The sequence below is a fragment of the Pleurodeles waltl genome, chromosome 4_1, assembly GCF_031143425.1.
Source record: "Pleurodeles waltl isolate 20211129_DDA chromosome 4_1, aPleWal1.hap1.20221129, whole genome shotgun sequence".
NCBI lineage: Eukaryota > Metazoa > Chordata > Amphibia > Caudata > Salamandridae > Pleurodeles > Pleurodeles waltl.
The window spans coordinates 376,345,114-376,362,031 of record NC_090442.1 but is presented as its reverse complement, the minus strand read 5'-3'; positions in this window follow the sequence as shown (position 1 = coordinate 376,362,031).

Sequence of the window (16,918 nt, the reverse complement as noted above, 5' to 3'; positions counted from 1 at the left end):
GGTGTGTTTACTGATGCCCATTACAGGTCACACCTATGTAAATATTATGGTACATTTGAATTGCATATTTCAAATAATTGACAGACTCCATACTTGCAATAGTTCCAAGGGTGTTTATTTCAGTGCTCAAAAGTAAATGGATGTGCAATGGGCTGGGGTGATGCTGGAGGAAAGTCCAGGATAGAGTCCAGTCTATTTGTATCACAGGTGCATTGTCCAAGGGGCCATAGGAAGTGGAGCAATGGCAGTTCAAGGTGGACAGGGTGACAGAGTGGCACACAAGGGTGACAATCTGGAGTCTTATTTCCTAGCTGGGGTCTTGGCAATGTTCTCTGGCTTTTGCCTGGATTGCAGGGACCGTTTGCGGGGTGGTTTTCCATCTGCAGGGGGTGGGGTGCTGGTGGCCTGTTGTTCCTGTGGCGGGCCTCCTGTCCACTAGCGTCGGCGGAGGTGGAGGGCTGTTCTTCGGTGTGGATAGTGTCAGGGGCCCGTTGGTGTGCCACTGCCTCCCTTATGGTGTTGGCCATGTCTGCCAGCACCCCTGCAATGGTGACCAGGGTGGTGTGGATGCCCCTCAGGTCCTCCCTGATCCTCAGGTATTGTCCCTCCTGCAGCGCTGGGTCTCCTGCAACTTGGCCAGTATCTGGCCCATGGTCTCCTGGGAATCGTGGCATGCTCCCAGGATGCTGGTGAATGCCTCGTGGAGAGTCGGTTCCCTGGGCCTGTCCTCCCCCTGTCTCACAGCAGTCCTCCCAGCTTCCCTGTTGTCCTGTGCCTCTGTCCCCTGAACCTTGTGCGCAGTGCCACTGACCCCAGGTCCCTGATCGTCCAGAGTCTGTGGGGTTGCCTGGGGTCCCTGTAGTGGTGGACCCACTGCTGAATGACGTGTCCTGGCGACAGAGGGATGGGCCCGCTGGGTGGGTGCTGTGGTGGTGTTTCCTGAGGGGGAGGCTCTGTGGTGGATTGGGAATGTGCCTGGGTAACCGACTGTCCAGAGGTCCCTGATGGGCCAGGTTGGTCATCGTGATCCAGGCATGCAGAGCTGCTGTCATCACTGTGGGCCTCCTCTGGGAGGGGGGGGGACTGGATGTGGCTGGCACCTTCTCTCAGGTGACGTTGAGTGGGGGGTCCTCTGGGGATGTAAATGCAGTGTTATTGTTTCTGCGTGTGCTATCTTTTGCATGGGTATGTTTCCCTCTATGGTTGTTATTACCAAGGCAGCTTTGGCTTGTGTGAGTTGTGATTCGGTTGGCTAAGTGATTGTCACTAGTGCATGCTGTGGTGATGGGTGTCCATGCAGGTCTGTGATGGGGATCCATGCATTGGTGTTACATGCAGGGCTTGGTATTGGGATCGGTGGGTTGTGATGGTGGGGTAGGTGTTTGTGATGGCATGCAGGTAGGGTGGGGGATAAAGTAGTAAAGATATGACATACCAGGGTCCAGTCCTCCTGCTACTCCTGCCATGCCCTCAGGATGCATGATTGCCAAGACTTGCTCCTCCCATGTTGTTAGTTGTGGGGGAGGAGGTGTGAGTCCACCACCAGTCCTCTGTACAGCTATCTGGTGTCTTGCAACCATGGAACGCACCTTCCCCCGTAGGTTGTTCCACCTCTTCTTTATGTCATCCCATGTTCTGGGGTGCTGTCCCACGGCATTGACCCTGTCCACGACTCTCCGCCTAGCTCCATCTTCCTTGCAATGGATGTCTGCTTCAGCTGTGATCCGAATAGCTGTGGCTCTACCCGGATGATTTCCTCCACCATGACCCTTAGCTCCTCCTCTGAGAACCTGGGGTGTCTTTGTGGTGCCATGGGTGTAGTGTGAGTGGGGTGTGTGGGGTGATATGTTGGGGTGTGTGCTGTGAGGTGTGTGGATGGGGTATGGGTGATGGTGTTTTGTGGCTCAGATTAAGTGGGTGCTCCTGGCTTGTCTCTCTCTCACTTGCCAAAATCTTTGGGTTGTAAAGGGTTGTGGGTAGTGTGCGTTTTATAGTGGTGTGGGTGTGGTGTGTGTCTGTGTGTCAGGTGTGTGTATTTTGAATTGTCCAATGTGGTGTCGATCTGTTAGTGTGTGTGTATTTTGAGCGCGGCGGTATGTACCAACAATGGTTTACTGCGGTTGAATGACTACCGCAGTGATTCGTGGGTCATGATGCTGTGGGCGTATTTCTGTTCGAGTAACGGTGTGGGTTTTGTTACCGCCATTTTATCACTGACCTTTGGGCTGGCAGACTTGTGTGGGTGTCTGTATAGTGGCGGATTTCTATGTGTGGGTCAAAATACCCGTAGCGGTATACCGCCGCGGTTGAGGTATGTTGGCGGCAGTCAACATGGCGATAAGCGACACTTACCGCCAATGTCATAATGAGGGCATAATTCTTTACAAAATTCATATCTCCAGTTCCCCTTATCCGTTTTTAATCATTTTGGTGTCATTTTAAAGATAAAAGTATAATCTAATTTTATAAATTGGCGTTGGATTATTATTGTGTTTTGTGTTTTATTTATTTACTGTTTTGCGATTTTTAAATGCTTTACACACCTGTGTCCTAAGTTAAGCTTTGTCACTTGTTGCCAAGATACCAAGGGTTGAGCAGTGATTGATTTATTGAGACCTGACTGGACCTAGTGGGTTATCATGGCATATTGCTAAGTATAGAAACTTACCTGGCCTTATCAACAATCCACTTTCCAACAGGGAGTCAGTTTCAGACCCCTGACGCTCTGGAGACCACCACCTCCCTGGGACTCCTTTTGCTGGAGGGAGGCCATTTGGACCCTCTCATGGAGCCACTGATGGCCCTGGGTAACATCAACCCCAGTGCCAGGTTCCTGCTATGTACCGGGTTGCCCACCCCCGGGACATAGCTGTTTGCTGTAGTTTGGCAGTAACGTTGACAGCTGCTGCCAAGTCACAGCGAACACTCTGCTCACAGCAAGGGAGAGCTGTCAAACAGCTCTCCCTCGCTGCGAGCCGAGCAGAGGTTTCCTCTGTCTCCATGCCTGAAAATATGCAACCTCTGTTTTTTTTAAGTGAATTGGTGAATTTCTATTTTTGTTACATTCTATTTCCTAACTATAATGTCACTGTAACCTTTGTTTTTTTCAGTGAGTGTATATATATATAAATATATATGTATATGTATATATATATATATATATATATATATATATATATATATATATATATACACATATATATTTATATATATATAGATAGAGAGAGAGAGAGAGAGAATATCTTGAAGATGTGTTTATCATCTCTGCTACTTTTCCTGGGGAAATATACCATACAGTTACTATTGTTGTCTTCAACTTCTTTTTAACGATGGCAATTGTATCTTTTCTCTGGAAGAGATAAACATTTTATGTATGTCTTATAATGTGGGTCTGGTTAAGATATACCTTTACATGGTATGAGGTACTGCTCAATGGCATGTTATGCTAATCTATGTTCCAGGAGGGTAAAGCATGGGATTTCGGTCTACATGTAGGAACAAATAGATTTATCTTTACTAGCTCATTTGATGATACTGTCCTATAATTATGAGTAGTGTTTCTTACCCATGTTTTCTTTGCTTTTAAGATGTCATTGCTGTGGTCCTTTCTACAGTATTGATGGAAATGTGTTTGCATCCTATTAAGGGAGCAAGTAGCTTAAATATTCATTTTGTCAGTTCGCCTCTAACACTAATTGGTCATTTTAACATGTATTTTAATTATTGCATGTTTTTGAATGTTTTAAGACTTTTTATCCATCATTCCTTCCACAGGTTTTATGTTGAGGGATAAGTTAGGGCTTACATACAGTATTATCAATGTCAAGTCTTTTAGAATTGTTCTACACCGGTTGTGTTCTACTGACAGTTCTTATAGTAAAAACAACATTCAACCTTCCCACTCTGCAAACTAAGTCTCTTTGGCCTCAGAGATTTTGTTATGGAAACCAACATCTTGAATTAAGAATTTGGTGATTATTTTACACAGGGGTGACTTTTGTTCTATCACACTGTTTCAATGAGCAGTTTCTATATGTGACACCCCATTTTCAGTGTGGAAAACAGAAGAAACTGGTGTTGGCGCGCCAGCAAGGGGGTTATATGGACTCCGCTGACGTCGCATCCAGTGGACAACATTGAGATGGAGTTGCTCAACATCCTCTTCCGATGCACAGATATGCTATGGGAAAAAAAGTTTCCAGATCCAGGACTGTGCTTGGGGAAGATTCTAAAGTAATGGATCTGAAGCTAGATCCTGTCTCTACCATATAATGCATTACTGAATGTAAGTAACTTGCTTATTTATTTATTTACAGACCAACAACTCAGGCATGCATGTGCTGCGACTGCCCATACTATGATGAAATATTAATCTGGGTGGTGGTGTACAAATGAGGATCCTAATTAAGTAACAACTTTCAGATGCTAGGGTTGTGGCGGGGAGACAGCAGTGGATGGAGCACTTGATGTGTTATTTGTGCTCTTAGTGCTCAAAGATAAATATGGCTGTACCACTGTTGACTGTTATATACCTCATTTATTTCTACTATAGTGCTGTGTGCTGATACAGTGAAGTCTATCACTATCTAGCGGCACAGCTGGTTTACACACATAACAACCCTACACTTGCCTCTTCCGCTCCCCTCCCCCAAACATGAATGCACACACAGCAGGGCAGACAGAAGGGCTGTTTATTAAAACTCCTCAAAATATGGAATCATTTTACTACAGTAATGGATGTCATGGGTGCATGAGTCTCATAATGCTGTTTATTTATAGAGAATACACAACTATAAGCAAAAGGTTTTCATTCAAATGTGGATGCAAGACTGAGGAAAACTACCTTTTAATAAATAGGCTTTTTTCCATCTTTAAATGAACAAGCAATTCAAAAACTGGCATCGAAACCCGGGTAGCAATTTGATGACTTACCCCGCCATCCTGTGAGTGCGTGAGGAAAGATAGACGTAAGAGGGAAAAGTAGGGTAAAGTAAGATTTAAAAAATCTTAAATTTTCTGCACTTTTTTCACCTTTCACTCCAGACATTTGCACCTACGGTGCAGATTTCAATACCCTATCTCCGATGCTGTGGACAAGATAAAAATATGAGGGAAAGGTATGAAACCTGAAGATGCCTTTTCCTCATATTTTCCTCTTTTTTCTGTACTTCAATCGAATATAAATGAGGCTGCAAGTGATTTGAAGGAGATGGTAACTTCTTGTACTAATTTTACAGTGCTTGTAGATTATTGATGCAATTAGGTCATCACTTAACTGAAACCTGCTCAGAGGAATCTAAAGCAGAGACAAGGTACTACAAGTACTCTAGACGGTAGAAGTGAGTACAACCTCAGATGTACCAGAGTTCCAAGCAATTAGGCAACATAAAGGGTCCCATCTCAAAAGAGGTAAAAGAAAGAACTGCACAAAATTGATGTCTGTACAGTGCACAATCAGATACTTCTGTTGAGGACTGTCGAAATAAACATAGAATACCTAATAAAAAACAAGCATCAGCCCGCAGAGAAATAGATTCCTTGGCAATGAAAGGTGCTGCCTTTTCAAGTGAAGAAGTTAAGAAAACAAAAGATTCTTCAGGACTTTTAGTTTCAGGATACTTAGAGGAATATACATTAAGGGCCTGATTTAATCTTTGATGGACTGTCCGCCGTTCTGACAGTGAATTACTCCATCCACATGGTGAAGGGACCGCTCTACCCAGGATACCACTGACAGCCCTACCACCCAGCCACCAACATCAGCTCTGGCCAAATGACCCCACACCAGTGTCTCCTGGTCACAGACTGGCGACCCACATGTACAGAGGCCACAGTCTCCACCCGCCAACAGGCAGGATGATGAAGGGCCAACTGCAAGTGGGACTGCCAGACCTATGCATGGGACAAAGGCACAGGGGGCTAGGGCCAGTGGGAGGGCATCAATAGCCCAGGGGTGAGGCCAAAGGATGGATGCTGCAGCCCAGGAGGTGATTTCTGAGGTCCTGCGAGCATACCACCATACCCAGGACAGGAGGGCCAGATCCTGTCCACCTTGGCGCACAATCAGAGGCTGCAGATAGCACACCACCAAGAGGTCATGGAGCAATGGAAACAGCTCAATGCCACCACGGCCACCATTGCAGGGGTGCTGCAGCACCACTACATTAGTCAGCCTGAGACCTCCAGCCACCTGCAAGTCCCTTCCACTAGCAAGGACACTGCCCTGCCATCTATATCTGCAGCAGCTACTGGACTGATGGCACTACCAGAGGACACCCCCCTAGCCCTGCAGCCCAGCTCCAGTCACTCAAACATGCCATCAGACCCAGATATGCCACTGAAACACCAGCCAAGACAAAGGCCACCACTAAGAAGCTACTCTGCCCTGAACTGACTCCCTTGTGTGCCACTGTGCTCCCTTGTTGACTTGCCACTACCAACACACCATCTACCAGTGGACACATGGAACAAAATCCAGTACCACCAACAGCTGAGCATATGCACCTAAGTATGGATATGCACCATGAGCCCACTCCCTATGACTGTCCAAAGTAAAACGTAATTTGTGTCACTTAATAAAAACACCTATGCACTCAAATCAAATGTTCCTCGTCATTATGAGATATCTATTGTGAGTGTGTATGCATTAGCCAGTCAATTTCATATTCATACCTTTTCAGGAGGGGATCCCACACACTGAGGTGTCTAAAGTAAGTTACACTGTACACAATATTGGGTTCCCTGGCACATGCCACTTCAGTCTTCAGTTAACAGTGTCAATGACTATAGACACCACATTACCAATTACATGAGTCAGCCAGAAACTATGCAGTGAAGACAACAGCATCAATGAACAGTACCTTAGGGTCACTGGATGTATAGGCGGATCAGCATCTGTCCTGGAGTTAAAATCTTCCCCCTCTTCATCCTCACCATCACTTTCATCCCCTCTCTGAAGTTGCTGGCCTGGTTGGACAGCACCCTCCTCTTCTAGAAGGGGGATAGCTTTCCTCACAGCCAAGTTGTGCAGCATGCAGCAGGCCACCACTATCTTACACACCTTGTCAGGGACATAGCACAGGGATCCTCCAAAGAGATGGAGGCAACTAAATCTAGCCTTCAGGAGACCTATTGTGCGCTCAATTACCCTCCTAGTACGTCCATGGGCCTCATTATAATTCCTCTCGCCATCTGTCCTGGGATTCCTCACAGGTGTCAGGAGTCATTGCAAGTTGGGGTAGCCAGAATCACCTGCAAAAGTGGGCGAAACAGTACCATAATGAACTGACTTCACATGCATATTGTCTGACTGTCACCCATGTACAGAACCATTGACATTGTCAGAGTCACCAGATCCTCGGGGTCTGTGCACGTTCCCAACACGTCCACCACTGAACAGCTCCAAGACTCTGATAGATAAATCACAGAGACTGAGAGAGTTCAAGAGGAGATTAGGAAGGGAACAGCTGGGAAGGAGACCTGTAGTAAGAAAAAGGTTAGAACACACAATATGAAAATTATATCTCCTGAAATCAATACTAGACTATGATTCTAAGCCTAGTCACTCCGAAAACATGAACAATCTAAGAGTTAAGTTTAATATGACTAAGTTTCAAGATGGCCAGATACCTGTAAGGGAATCAAGATGAATTAAATGAAAACTTTCTTATTCAAGCACTTTCCTTTACATGAGAATCAGAAAAAACATTCTGACAAAATTTTAAACCAGTCATATAAATCCTGTTTTGAGAATGTATATTAGGACCATACGATATTGCATCTAGAAACTCTGGCCTTCTGTGTACTCTTAAAATGTTTCAACACAAATTGCGCATATTGCAGATATATATATAATTATATATAGTAAACACCATAAAAGGATTGTGCACCATGAATAACACAATATGGATTCAGGAAACAAATCACATAACTTGTCAACTCGAATATTACATAATAAATATCTTAGAATAGTGGCATACAATAAACAACATGAAATAAACTTGAGGAGAGAATTGTGCGTCTTGCCGATTCGAGTGTCACCATGTAAAATACCAAGAAATGGTAGCACGCAATGAATATCAAAATCAATCTTGCCAATTAGTAAAATATCATGTAAATGTCAAGAAATAGTAGCGCGCAATAGACAACAATGTTTAAACACCATAAAACGAATCGCGGGTCTTGCCGATTCTTAAGCCACCATGCCAATGTCAAGAAATGGTAGCACGCAATGAATAACAAAGTCAAACCTTTATGAAGCAAATCGCGCGTCTTGCCTATTTGTAAACTACCATATAAATGTCAAGCAATGGTAGCGCGCAAGTAATCTGTTACTCATTTAAGAATTAAACCAAGAATATGAAAATTCTCAATAACGGTGTCGGAACAGTCCAACCACCATCTTACCGCCTGGAACAATGATCACCAATGAAGGATGAAGGGCAGAAGACTGGAAGATCCAAATAGGCCACCGGGGCAGGAGCTCAGGAAGAAGCTGCTGCTCTGCACCAGGACCTCTGAATAGTGAGAACTGGGAGTTGGGCTGGCTCTCTTTTATAGACTCTTGGCCCAGCCCAGAACCACGCCCAGGCATGTTGCGGGGAAAGTCTCTGGAAGGCCCTGGAAAGGGGCCACACCCTAACACACTCTGAAAACCTGCAGCAATACATTGCAAAGGAACAGTATTTGTAAGCATATTAAAAATAAGTTTTCAGGATTGAACTCTGCAATGCAAAAGGTTAAACCACAACATATCAGCACAATGCATAAATGATGTTGTTTTGAGAGTGCTGGGTTTTTGCACTTTTGTCGCCAATAGAGCGCGTACTGCTCTGGTGTTGACAGTACTCCCAGATGCGCTCTAGGGCCTGGTTTGCTTGGCTTAAGACGATGAAAGCGTCTCACAAGTACTGGAGCATGAACATCAGATGCGGAAACCCATGAGTTACTTTCAGGACCATAACCTTTCAATGAGATTAAGTACCATAGATTACGCCCTTTCTGTTTAGAATCCAACACTTTCTTGACTTCGTATTCTTCTTCCCCTTGTACTAGAACAGGAGCTGGATGAGGGTGGACCTTTTGGACTGCCTTTTTCAAGAGGGAAGTGTGGAACACTGGATGAATCTGTAAGGATCTGGGCAATTGTAGTTTATAGGTCACCGGATTGATTTGCTGAAGGACAGTATAAGGACCTATGAATTTGGGGTTAAACATGTGCTTCTTCTTCAAGTCTATGGGGGTCATTCTGACCCTGGCGGCCGGTGACCGCCAGGGTCACCGACCACGGGAGCACCGCCAACAGGCTGGCGGTGCTCCCTCGAGCATTCTGACCGCGGCGGTTCAGCCGCGGTCAGAAACGGAAAGTCGGCGGTCTCCCGCCGACTTTCCGCTGCTTGGGGGAATCCTCCATGGCGGCGGAGCGCGCTCCGCCGCCATGGGGATTCTGACACCCCCTACCGCCATCCTGTTCCTGGCGGGTCTCCCGCCAGGAACAGGATGGCGGTAGGGGGTGCCGCAGGGCCCCTGGGGGCCCCTGCAGTGACCATGCCAATGGCATGGGCACTGCAGGGGCCCCCGTAAGAGGGCCCCGCAAAGTATTTCAGTGTCTGCAAAGCAGACACTGAAATACGCGACGGGTGCAACTGCACCCGTCGCACCTTCCCACTACGCCGGCTCCATTCGGAGCCGGCGTCCTCGTGGGAAGGTAGATTTGCCCTGGGCTGGCGGGCGGCCTTTTGGCGGCCGCCCGCCAGCCCAGGGCAAATCTCAAAATACCCTCAGCGGTCTTGTGACCGCGGAGCGGTATTTTGTCGGGGGAACATTGGCGGGCGGCCTCCGCCGCCCGCCAATGTTAGAATCACCCCCTATATGTTTTGTGGAAAGCCACACTTTGTCACCTGGTTGATATTGCGGTCCCTCACAATGTTTCTTGTCATAATGCCTTTTATATTTTTGTTTGGGTTTTTCTAAATGCTGTTGAATCAGTTTCTGGGTTTGATGTAAATGCTGAATGACTTCTGACACAGCTGGAGTAAGAGAACTTTCTTGAGGAATTGTGATGGGCAAGGTGTCAGGATGATAGCCAAATAAACCAAAAAAGGGTGTAACGCCAATAGAAGTCTGGAATTAGTTTTTGTAAGCTAACTCAGCTAGCCAGAGCATAGATGTCAAGAATGAAGTGCCTTTTCAGCGTAGGCACGTAGGTGTTATTTTAAAGTCTGATTTAGGGGGTCATTCTGACCCTGGCGGTAGACTACCGCCAGGGCCAACGACCGCGGATGCACCGCCAACAGGCTGGCGGTGCATCCATGGGCATTCTGACCGCGGCGGTACAGCCGCAGTCAGAAACGGAAAACCGGCCGTGTCCCGCCGGTTTCCTGCTGCCCTGGGGAATCCTCCATGGCGGCGCTGCAGGCAGCGCCGCCATGGGGATTCCGACCCCCTTACCGCCAGCCTGGTTCTGGCGGTTTTGACCGCCAGAACCTGGCTGGCGGTAACGGGTGTCGTGGGGCCCCCTAACAGGGCCCCACTAAGATTTTCAGTGTCTGCTATGCAGACACTGAAAATCGCGACGGGTGCCACTGCACCCGTCGCACGCCTTCAACTCCGCCGGCTCCATTCGGAGCCGGCTTCCTCGTTGAAGGCGCTTTCCCGCTGGGCTGGCGGGCGGCCTTCTGGCGGTCGCCCGCCAGCTCAGCGGGAAAGCTAGAATGGCCGCCGCGGTCAAATCGGCGGCTCCCGCCGGCCCTGCGGTTACCGCGGCCGGCGGGAGTCAGAATGACCCCCTTAGTCTCTCCGTTTGACCATCTGTTTGAGGATGGTGACTAGTAGATAGCGTAGATGTCACTTGGAGTGTTTTACACCATGTCTTCCAGAAATTGGAGGAAAATTGTGACCCCCGATCAGAGAGGATAACCTTTGGCAGTCCGTGATAACGAACCACTCTGTTCAGTAAAATAGTTGCCAATTTACTAGAAGTGGGCAATTTTTTACAGGCGATGAAATGTACATATTTCGTGAGACTATCTACTACCACCAGAATTACTGAATGCTGTTGAACCACTGGCAGACCGGTAATAAAATCCACAGAAATGTGCTCCCATGGATGACTTGGGGTTGGAAGTGGACGTAACAACCCTTTTGGTTTTGAATGACTTGTTTTAATGCGAGCACAAACTTCACAGTTGTTTACCATTGCTTTTATATCTTTTGTCAGGGTAGGCCACCAAAAATAGCGTTGGATCAGTTCAAGAGTTTTAGGAGTACCTGGGTGACCTGCCGTAGGTATAAAATGCAACCAATGAAACACTATCTTGCGAAGTTTGGTAGTGGGTACGAACAAACGAGCATGATGAAAGGGTAAACCTTGCTTGATTGACCTTTTGGGATCTGCTTGGTCCCATGTTTGCCATTTTTCAACAGTGAAAGAGTTGCAAAGTTCTTCAAAGAAATCTTCAGTTTTTATGATACATAGAACCTTGTCAGGAGAAATTATAGCTCTGGAGGCTTGAAATGCAGGCAACGTGGTAGACTCTTGACGGGACAAGGCGTCAGCCTTGCGATTATCTTTACCAGGCCGGAAGGTTACTACAAAATCAAATTAGGCAAAAAAAAGCATCCAGCGTAATTGCCGAGGGGTCAAAAGTCTGGCGGAACTCATGAACTGAAGATTACGATGATCAGTATATTCTGTGACAGTGTATTTGGCACCCAACAAATGATGTCTCCATTCTTTAAAGGCGTCACGAATCGCCAGAAGTTTTTTTTCAGCAATGACATAGTTCTGTTTGGCTTCGTTCAACTTCCGAGACATATAAGCTACAGGATTAAATTGACCAGTGACTTTATTTCGTTGTTGTTGGACCTGGCTTTTTGACAGGGACATCCCCAAACTTTTTGCCTCCTTCCTCCTATTTTTTCTGACCTGTTGTTGTTGGCTTTTGACCTCTGGGCACTTTACCACTGCTAACCAGTGCTAAAGTGCATATGCTCTCTGTGTAAATTGTACTACTGATTGGTTTAGCCATGATTGACTATTTAATTTACTTGTAAGTCCCTGGTAGAGTGCACTACATGTGCCTAGGGCAGGTAGATTAAATGCTACTAGTGGGCCTGCAGCACTGGTTGTGCCACCCACCTCAGTAGCCCCTTAACCTTGTCTCAGGCCTGCCATTGCAAGGCCTGTGTGTGCAGTTTACCTGCCACTTCGACTTGGCATTTAAAGGTATTTGCCAAGCCTAGAACTCCCCTTTTTCTATACATAAGTCACCCCTAATGTGTGCCCTAGGTAACCCCTAGAGCAGGGTGCTGTGTGGGTAAAAGGCAGGACATGTACTTGTGTGGTTATATGTCCTGGTAGTGTAAAACTCCTAAATTCGTTTTCACACTACTGTGAGGCCTGCTCCCTTCATAGGCTAACATTGGGGCTGCTCTCATACATTGTTGAAGTGGCAGCTGCTGATCTGAAAGGAGCAGGAAGGTCATATTTAGTATGGCCAGAATGGTAATATAAAATCCTGCTGACTGGTGAAGTCGGATTTAATATTACTATTCTAGAAATGCCACTTTTAGAAAGTGAGCATTTCTTTGCACTAAAATCTTGTTGTGCCCTTCAATCCACGTCTGGCTAGGTTTAGTTGACAGCTCCTTGTGCATTCACTCAGACACACCCCAAACACAGGGTACTCAGCCTCACTTGCATACATCTGCATTTTGAATGGGTCTTCCTGGGCTGGGAGGGTGGAGGGCCTGCCCTCACACAAAGGACTGCCACATCCCCTACTGGGACTCTGGCAGACAGGATTGAGCTGAAAGGGGGCTTGGTGCATTTCTTAGAGACTCTTTGAAGTCACCCCCACTTCCAAGGCACAACTTAGTATAAAACAGGGCCTCTGCCCTACCTCATCAGACACTTGCTGGAGAAGAAACCTGAACCAGAAACTACATCCTGCCAAGAAGAACTGCCTGGCTGCTCAAAGGACTCACCTGTCTGCTTTCTACAAAGGACTGCTGCCTTGCTGTTGCCCTGCTGCCTTGCTGAACTCTCGTCTGGCTGTGAAAGTGCTCTCCAAGGGCTTGGATAGAGCTTGCCTCCTGTTCCTTGAAGTCTCAGGACCAAAAATACTTCTCTCTTCCTCTTGGGCGCTTCGTGCGCCGAACTTTTCGACGCACAGCTTGTTCCGCGGCAAGAAAAACGCCGCACACCGACGCTGATCAACGCGACGTCTTCGGGACGACCGAAACTTTGACGCACGGCCTCGCAAGGACAACGCCGCCCAACTCCGCAGGAGAAATCGACGCAACGCCTGCCGTGAGATCAAAACTTTGACGCACGGCCTCGCAAGGACAACGCCGCCCGACTCCGCCGGAGAAATCGACGCAACGCCTGCCGTGAGATCGAAACTTCGACGTGCAGCCCCGCAGAATGACGCGCAGTCGGAAAACAAGCAGGAAAATCCACGCACAGACCCGGGACATCTGGTACTCCCCGCAAACCACAGTAAGAGACTGTCCGCGCGCCGGAAAACGACGCCCGACTCACCGCGTGGAAAATAACGACGCAAGTCCGTGTGTGCTGAGGAGAAATCGACGCACACACCAGTTTTCCACGCACCTCTTCTCCTGTGGCCCTCTGAGGAGATTTTCCACCAGAAACCAGGTACTTTGTGTTTGAAAGAGACTTTGTTTACTTTCTAAAGACTTAAGACACTTTCTATCACTTTTCAGTGACATCTTTACAAATTCGTATTGCAACTTTGATCGTTTTGACCTGAAGATACCCAGATAAATATTATATATTTTTCTGAATACTGTGTGGTGTATTTTTGTGGTGTTATGCTATGGTGTTGTATGATTTATTGCACAAATGCTTTACACATTGCCTTCTAAGTTAAGCCTGACTGCTCGTGCCAAGCTACCGGAGGGTGAGCACAGGCTGATTTTGGATTGTGTGTGACTTACCCTGTGTAATGGGTTCTTTATCCCGAAATAAATGAAAGGGATATTGGAATAAGGTGACAGGCGCAGAAGGTGAGGGTTTAGTTAATTTATTTGTGCTTCGGTTTTATGGGTGTCGCCTTTTATCCTATGTTCCTGGTTCACAAGGATAAAGCACCTGTAGTCCAAAAGAAAATTAACAAAGTTCCCTTTTTTTCTTTTCTTTCAGGGTTGTGAATGATAGTCCACAAGTGGCCGGGTCCAGCTTTGGGAAGGTCTCCGATCTTCCTCTACGTCAGTGGGCCAGGTTCTGAGTTGACCACGCCCCTCCGGGGACGCGGCCGGCGCTTTCGCAGTCTCCCGGCTTCTCACTGACGGGGGCGGGAGGGCCCCTGAGGCTTTCCTTCTCCTTCCGATCCTCTGCTCCTTCGACGATTTCCTTCCTCTCGGTCTCCGGCGTCCGAGCGTCCTTTTCTCCTGGTCGCGTTCGGCGAGAGTCTTCTTCCGTCTTCCTTTCTCCGTTTCCTCTTGGTCCGTCTTTTCTTTCAGTTTCCGCCCAGACGCCGAAGGCGTCTGACGTCATAGGGTGGCGTCTCCCTTGAGTGTGTTGGGGGCCGTCAATCGCGGCCGTCGTGGTATTTTGTATATCGGCATCCGGAACCGTCCGGTTACACATCCCCTCCCTTGAATGGGGCTGTTCGAGCCCCAAAGGTCCCGGGAACCGGGATAAATAGTCAGCTTGTCCCATAAGATCACCAGGGAGATGGCAAACCTGGAAGGAGAAAGGTTGAAGCTCCATAAACCATCTCAATATGCGACTGTTAGTATCTTTATATCTTGAGAGCCAGGTGAGGGGGGCGTGATCCGTATATAATAGAAAGGACCTTCCTAGGAGGTAGTATTGGAGGCTTTCAATCGCCCACTTGATGGCGAGACATTCTCGCTCTATAATGGGATATTTTTGCTCCCTGGGAAAAAGTTTACGACTAATAAAGACCACGGGGTGACTAATGTCTCTCTCATCTTTCTGGAAAAGTACGGCCCCCAGGCCCACGTCTGAGGCATCCGTTTGGAGGTGAAAGGGGACAGTGAAGTCAGGACATTTTAAAATTGGTTGGGTAGTGAGATATCTTTGTAGGGTATGGTAACTACGGGATTGTACTGGGTTTAAATTCGTGATATTTTTGGGCTGACCTTTCCTCAGGAGATCGGTTAGGGGAGCGGCCACGGTGGAATAATGGGGTATAAATCTTCGATAATACCCTACCAAGCCTAAGAATGACCGGACCTCCTTTTTCGTTGTGGGTGTCTCTACGCGTAGGATGGCTTCAACTTTATTCATTTGTGGTTTGAGTATACCTTTCCCTATATGATATCCTAGATACGAGATCTCATTGAATGCCAACCGGCTTTTGGAGGCGTTGGCTGTTAATCCAGCCCCTCGCAATGCTGTAAAGATGTTGTTTAAATGTGTCAAGTGGTCCTCCCAAGTCTCGCTGTGGATAACGATATCATCCAGATACGCGGCAGCGTACCTGGTATGAGGTCGTAGAATGGTATCGATGAGACGCTGGAAGGTGGCGGGTGCCCCATGTAACCCGAAAGGGAGAACATTAAAATGATATAGTCCCGAAGGAGTAGAGAAGGCCGTTTTCTCTTTATCTTCTGGCGTCAAAGGAATCTGCCAGTAGCCTTTTGTCAAGTCGAGTGTAGACATGTACTTAGCTTTTCCTAACTTCTCTAATAGTTCGTCCACCCGTGGAAGAGGATATGTGTCAAACTGGGATATAGAATTGACTTGTCTAAAGTCAATACAGAAACGAATAGACCCATCTGGTTTTGGTACTAATACCACCGGTGAACACCAGGGACTCTGGGAAGGCTCTATAATACCTAGGTCTAACATCTTTTCTATTTCGTTTTCTACCAGGATCTTTCTAGCTTCAGGGATACGATATGGTCGTAACCGTATGACCTTGCCAGGTGGGGTTATGATTTGATGGTGTACTAACTTGGTCCGGCCTGGTATCACGGAGAATACATGGGCCTGATCATGGAGGAGCTGGGTTAACTGCCCCCTCTGTTGGATCGAGATTTCGCTGTTTATGGGAGGCACCTCGTTTCCGCTAGGATGTTCAGTGGGACACCACCCTATCTCCAGTTCCTTAACGGTGTTAACTAGGCAACCCCTGGTTGGTTCTCCCTGTGGCTCTTCCCACTTTTTCAATAGATTAACATGAAAGATCTGTGACCGGTTGGAATTGTCTGTGAGCTGGACCTTATAGGTCACTGGTGTTACTACCCCTATCACTTTATAGGGTCCCTGCCACTTTGCCAGCAGCTTGTTGTCTGAACTGGGGAGAAGCACTAATACCCTATCACCTAGGGAAAAGGTCCTTAGTTGGGTATTCCTGTCGTAATATCTTTTCTGCTTTTCTTGGGCCTTCTCCATATGTTCCCTTACGTTCTCCCACACATTTTGGATGTTGGATTTTAACTCCTGGGTATATTCTAAGAGGGATTTTTCTCCATCCTCCTCTTCCCATAACTCTGCAGCCATATCTAGCAAGGTCCTGGGTTGTCGTCCGAACAATAATTCAAATGGACTATGGCCCGTGGAGGCTTGCTCATGGGTCCTGATAGCGTATAACACTAATGGGAGTTTTCTATCCCAGTCCTTACCTGTCTCTGAAATAGATTTCTTTAACAGAGTTTTCAGAGTACGGTTATACCTTTCCACCAAACCATCCGTTTGAGGATGATAGACCGCTGTCCGCAACTGTTTGATCCCCAGAAGCTGACATATTTGTGACATCAAGGTGGACATGAACTGGGTACCTTGGTCTGTTAAGATTTCTCGGGGAAAGCCTATTCGGGAGAAGAACCCTATCATGGCATGGGCTACGCTCTTGGAGTTAATAGTGCTGAGTGGGATGGCTTCTGGGTATCTAGTGGCATAATCTACCAATACTAGTATGTA